Source organism: Triticum urartu, chromosome 6A (assembly GCF_056163025.1).
Source record: "Triticum urartu cultivar PI428250 chromosome 6A, HENAU_Tu73, whole genome shotgun sequence".
NCBI classification, from domain to species: domain Eukaryota; kingdom Viridiplantae; phylum Streptophyta; class Magnoliopsida; order Poales; family Poaceae; genus Triticum; species Triticum urartu.
Window position 1 is genome coordinate 426,912,052 of NC_141878.1, and position 6,858 is coordinate 426,918,909.

Here is a 6,858-nt window from a genome sequence, read left to right on the forward strand (position 1 = left end):
GTAGTCAGCATTTAAATTTTAAGCAACTAAATATTATACCAAATACTTCCTGGAAGATCAGCAAGACATTAGGGACAGAAAGTGATGAATCCAGATATCCTACTTCACAAGGGAATTGATACAATCACTGATTCACCGTTCATGATACTGGTGTTAGTTTTACTTTGGTAATGTAGGAGATGGTATGCCTTTAGGTCTGGTTAGTGGTAATCTATTTGTGTTTTTTTCCTTAATACAGTGTTAGCTCTATGTTAACCTTCTTTTAGGTATTTCCTGCTTCAGGATTTTCTTTGTACCAAACCCCAAAAATATAAATAGGTGTATTTGCCCAGTATGTTGCTCTGGTTTAGTCCAAATATTTTAAGTTGCATGGTATCCTAGAATATGGCCTGTCTTATAGATTTTACTCCCATTTATTTACCTGTATTGTTCTTCCATAATAACAGAATTGATGTCGGTTAGACTTTGTGTTTGTTGTAATTTAAAGGTTTTCCGTGGAATATGAAATTCGAGTACGACAGCTGTTGAACTGAAAACAATCTGTTAGAAAAAAAGCTGAAGTAGAGAAGCAGTGGGGAGCTGGGGCTGAACACAGGGTACTGTTTTTCTGAAGCTGTGACTTGTATTGCTGCTCGAATATATATAGTACTCCCTCCATTGAGAGTTTGAGACACTTACAGCATTACTAGTAGAGCCTTCAAACCCTCAAACCTCTAAAAATAACCGCTTTTTTACAGTTTTCGCCAAAAAAACACCGTAGACTAGAACCTCTAAACCCTCAAACCCGTAAAAAAATTTAGAGGTCTAACCCTCAAACCACTTTGCAATCTGTAGAAGTGAGGGTTGAGGGGAAAATCGCCCCCCAACCCGCACTCCTCCTCCTCGCTCGCTCCTTGCTCGCGCGGGAGCAAACCGCCTCCTCCTCCCGGCCTCCTCCTCCCGCCGCCTCCTGCCGCGCCGGCCATGGAGGGCCCCGCCCCCGCCCCCGCCCACCCGACCGTGGCCGACGTGGTGGCGGCGACCCACGTCGGGGCCAAGTGGCGGCGGGCGGGCCTCGCACCTCCTCCTGCCGCCCCGACCACTGTCACCGCCCCGGCGCCCGCCCTCGCCGCCTCCCCGCCGCCCGCCCCGGCCACCAAGAAGAGCCGGCCGAAGGCGGCCTCTCATGGGCCGCGAGGGGCGGCCTCCAAGGTCGCCGGCTCGTCCCCGGCCGTGACCAAGCCGTGGAAGAAGCCCGCGGCGGCCGCCGTCACCAAACCTCCTCCCGCCGCGCACGAGGTGTTCGAGGAAATGGCAACCCCATCCTCGTTCATGGACCTCCTCCAAAACGCGGAGGTGGACCTCAGAGCTCCGCCTCTAGACCCCTTTAGGGCTGGTAGCGACTTGGAGGAAAAGGAGGAAGATGAGGAGGATGAAGGGGATGACGAGGAGGAGGTGGCCGAGATAGGGGAGGAGGCATTCACCGCCGCTTCCCGCCCACACGCGCGGTCGACAAACTACACCGAGGCGGAAGATGTCCTCTTGATTCGTGCTTGGGCAGCTGTGGGAATGGATGCAACCACCGGCACCGATCAAACCGGTAAACGGTATTGGCAAAGGATCGAGGACGTCTATTGTAGGATCAAGCCGAAGAATAGTGGGTTCATCCATCGCACTTTCCGGTCGCTTCAAGGCCGGTGGGAGTTGATCAAGCCCGCTTGTTCTCGTTGGAGTGCGGCCATGGACCAAGTGATAGATGCACCACCTAGTGGAACCGTGGAGAGTGACTATGTGAGTACATATTTCTTCACTATTTTGATTATATGTGTGCACTATGCTATTGGTGGGTTCTTATGTGATTTATGTGTGGTTGATAGGAGACAATTGCCGGCATGAGGTACAAGGAGATGGTCGCTTCCAAGGGCAAGCCATTCCCATTTAAGCATGTTTGGTCAATTGTTCAAACCTTTGACAAGTGGAAGTTGAGGGATCAAGAGACTGCACCCAAGAAGTCGGCAATGCTAAGGATGGATGATAGTGAAGATGAGGAGGAGAGGAACTTGGGCAAGCCCGAGGGAACCAAGAAGGGCAAGCTAAGGGTGAAGATGGAAGAAGAGGCGTCAAGCCTAAGGGAGAAGATGGACCACATGATGAAGGCAAGAGAGGAATTGACAACGAAGACATTGGAGCCGAAGCTTCTTATCACCAGAAGAAGAAAGAGGTCAAGCTTGCACAAGTCGAAGCAAAGCGTGAAGAAGCAAAGCGCAAGGCCGAGTTGGAGGAGAGGATGATCAAGCTCAAAGAGGCAAATGTATGGAACGAACTCATGGTGGAAGAGAAAGAGCACATGACGATGTCCAAGAAGGACATGGATGAAGACCAATTGCAATGGTGGAAGGACTACAAGAAGGACATCACGGAGAGGAAGAGGATGTTCCGTGTTGCGTCCTCTACTTTTCGAGGTGACACTCCGATAAGTAGTTGTGGTGATGGCGGTGTGTACAACTCCACCAGTGCCGATGGAGATGCTTGATGGAGCCCGCTTGTGGTCTAGGAGATGGCGCCGAGGTGCAGCTTTTTGATGATGGTGCCGATGAGAGGAGGAAGATGATGATTTTGTGATGTAAACTATTAAACCATGCATCAATGATTGTCATTTGATAGTTTGTTTGGAAGTTGATTGTGTTCTTGTTGCTATAAATTGTGAGATGTCAAATGATAGATTTAAAGGTTGGGGTCGAGGCAAAGACTAGAACCCTCAAATCTAATCCTTAAAGCAGTTTAAGGATTGGATTTGAGGGTTCTAGTATTTGCCCCTGTTTTTCAACCCTTAAAAGTGTCAAAAAGTGGCACTTCTCAATCCTTAAAACTGCTTTAAGAATTTGAGAGTTTGAGGATTCTACTAGTAATGCTCTTATTTTGACATGGAAGGAGTACAGAGCAAGTCGTTTGCTAAACTGAACCGACCAAGCAGCTCTAGTAACGAAAATTCGAATCTGAGCCCGAGCTTATCTGCACCTACGCTCACAAAAAAATCAAAATAAATACTATAAAAATTCAAAAAATTCCAAAAAAAATTAGGGTGGTAGACAATTTGATGCGTGAGGTACGCTCCAATTTTCAAAACATTTAGACTTTTGTGCAGCTCTCAGCAAAAAAGGCAAATCAGAGGTCTGTAAAAATGTGTACTGTTTATATACTGTTCTGGTCTGATTTGTCTTTTTTGCTGAGAGCTGCACAGAAGTTCAAATGTTTTGAAAATTGGAGCGTACCTCACGCATCAAATTGTCTACCACCCTAATTTTTTTTGAAATTTTTTGAATTTTTCTAAAAGATTTATGAATTTTTTTTTGAGCGGGTGCAGATGCACCCGGGCACCGAAACGCGGCTCTCCTCTAGTAACTGCTTCTATCATTCGCCGACCTATTTCTTTGCTAGCTTTTTTCTCCTAATGCCAGGAACTTTGTCCTGGTGCCTTTTTTTTGTGTGTGTGTTCTAATAATAGTATGTTGGCTAGCTATGCTTCTCAAGTATGCGTCAATACAAATTATTTGGGACATTGTTGCACTGTGCTGCAGGTAGTTTTTGGTGCAGTTTACCATTTTCTGTTTCACATACACATTGTTGTTGCCTAATATCCTAGGATTAGAAGTTCTTATGATGATGCCTTCATGAAATTATTTTAAAATATTAGATCATTAAAGTATTTGTATCTTTTATCTTGCCAGAATTACTTGGCTGCATTTTTTTCTACTCTGATGTCATTTTTTTCTTTGTTCTTCATTTCCTGTTATCAATGAATTTAATACAGGGGTTTGCCGCTTTTTACTCTTAGTTCTGCCGTCGAAAGATTAGCTTGGTTTTGCCGCTTTTTAGACAGCTAGCTAGAAATTCGGGTATGTTGTGTGCCTTCAGGTTGTAATTGTAATACAAGGTCTCTCTGGTTCCGAGAGTTTAGCCACTCCATACATCTCTTTGACAGTATCCTTTTTCCCTTTGCTGAATAATATATAAGAGCATGCACAAACAAATAGCACAGAGATGAAATTTCATAGTTTATAGCATGGGCTATTATCAACATATAAGTTTCACAATACTAGCAATGTATCCGTGCGTTGCAACAGATCCGAAGTAATATCAAACTTGAAAGAAAACACTCTAGTTTTGATATACATATATCACTAAAAATATATTATGTTTCACTCAAAAAAATATTCTTCAGACAGTTTTGATGAGGTGAGGGAGGGATGTCGTTGGTTTCAAGATACTAGGGGGTTTCTGTAAATTGTAGAAAAGAAGTGGCTATTGTTACAAAAAGGCCACAACTTACCTCACAGTCGTTAGATGCTGATCTAATGGTCAGAAATGACAGATGACAGACATACCATCATCATCAATCGAGTCTTTTATAGGAATAGAGATGTACATGCCACCAGTTAAACTATAGTTTCTAGTCATGAATTAGTCACATAATGTTCATCTAGTATGCAAGTAAAATTGGTATTAATATAAACAATAACCACAAAAGATCGTGCCGTCAAACTTAACGAATGAGAAAGAAGGCTACAAAGCACACCTTTAAATTGATTTGGGTCGATTTTTCTATAATATAGGATATATAAACCTTCGACAAATGTGACTGAATATTGCAACTAAAAATAGCGTAAATGACTTGGTTTTCTATTTATGATACATAAAAACTGATTTGGACGGAAAAAAAATCCAATCACATGGTTTGATTTTTATTTGTAGTCAACAACATACAAAGATCATTTGCAAAAAAAACATATAAAGATGAATGAAGTGGGATAAAATATACAAACTATTATCTTGTTGTATCTTCTTATGTAGTAGACCAAATGAAAAAAAAAGTCAAGGCCGGTCAGCCGGCTGTCCACTCGCGCAGTTGTTGAGGGTCATGAGCGTCGTAAGAGCATGTCTAGTAGAACTCTCAAACCCTTAAAGCAATTTTAAGGGTTGAGAAGTGCCAGTTTTTAGCATTTTTAAGGGTTGAAAAACAGGGGCAAAGACTAGAGCCCTCAAACCCAACCCTTAAAACAGCTTTAAGGGTTGGGTTTGAGGGTTCTAGTCTTTACCTCAACCCCAACATTTAAATCTACCATTTGACATCTCACAAATTATGACTATAAGAACACAATCAACCTCTAAACAAACTACCAAATGACAATCATTGATGCATGGTTTAATAGTTTACATCACAAAATCATCATCTTCCCCCTCTCATCGGCACCATCACCAAAAAGTTGCACCTCGGCGCCATCTCCTAGACCACATGCGGGCTCCATCAAGCATCTCCATAGGTGCTAGTGGAGTCGTCCGCACCGCCATCGCCACAACTACTCATCGGAGTGTCACCTCGAAAAATAGAGGACGCACCACGGAACATCCTCTTCCTCTTCGCGATGTCCTTCTTGTAGTCCTTCCACCATTGCAATTGGTCTTCATCCATGTCTCTTGGACATCTTCATGTGCTCCTTCTCTTCCACCATGAGTTCTTTCCATACCTTTGCCTCTTTGAGTTTGATCATCCTCTCCTCCAAGTCGGCCTTGCGCTTTGCATCTTCACGCTTTGCTTCAACTTATGCAAGCTTGACCTCTTTCTTCTTCTCGGTGATAAGAAGCTTCGTCTCCGATGTCTTTGTTGTCAATTCCTCTCTTGCCTTCATCATGTGCTCCATCTTCTCCCTTAGGCTTGACGCCTCTCCTTCCATCTTCACCCTTAGCTTGCCCTTCTTGGTTCCCACAGGCTTGCCCAAGTTCCTCTCCTCCTCATCTTCACTATCATCCATCCTAAGCATTGCCGACTTCTTGGGGTGCGGTCTCTTGATCCCTCTGAAGGAAATATGCCCTAGAGGCAATAATAAAGTTATTATTTATTTCCTTATAATCATGATAAATGTTTATTATTCATGCTAGAATTGTATTAACCGGAAACATAATACATGTGTGAATACATAGACAAACAAAGTGTCACTAGTATGCCTCTACTTGACTAGCTCGTTAATCAAAGATGGTTATGTTTCCTGACCATGAACAATGAGTTGTTATTTGATTAACGAGGTCACATCATTAGTTGAATGATCTGATTGACATGACCCATTCCATTAGCTTAGCACCCGATCGTTTAGTATGTTGCTATTGCTTTCTTCATGACTTATACATGTTCCTATGACTATGAGATTATGCAACTCCCGTTTACCGGAGGAACACTTTGGGTGCTACCAAACGTCACAACGTAACTGGGTGATTATAAAGGAGCATTACAGGTGTCTCCAAAGGTAGATGTTGGGTTGGCGTATTTCGAGATTAGGATTTGTCACTCCGATTGTCGGAGAGGTATCTCTGGGCCCTCTCGGTAATACACATCACATAAGCCTTGCAAGCATTACAACTAATATGTTAGTTGTGAGATGATGTATTACAGAACGAGTAAAGAGACTTGCTGGTAACGAGATTGAACTAGGTATTGGATACCGACGATCAAATCTCGGGCAAGTAACATACCGATGACAAAGGGAACAACGTATGTTGTTATGCGGTCTGACCGATAAAGATCTTCATAGAATATGTAGGAGTCAATATGGACATCCAGGTCCCGCTATTGGTTATTGACCGGAGACGTGTCTCGGTCATGTCTACATTGTTCTCGAACCCGTAGGGTCCGCACGCTTAAGGTTACGATGACAGTTATATTATGAGTTTATGCATTTTGATGTACCGAAGGTTGTTCGGAGTCCCGGATGTGATCACGGACATGACGAGGAGTCTCGAAATGGTCGAGACGTAAAGATTGATATATTGGAAGCCTATATTTGGATATCGGAAGTGTTCCGGGTGAAATCGGGATTTTACCGGAGT

The 6,858-nt window shown here is 43.4% G+C and overlaps 1 pseudogene; it reads left to right on the top strand.

The window, feature by feature from the left end:
• Positions 1 to 1,290: 1,290 nt before the first annotated feature.
• Positions 1,291 to 2,512, top strand: LOC147965523 (uncharacterized; annotated as a pseudogene).
• Positions 2,513 to 6,858: the final 4,346 nt, after the last annotated feature.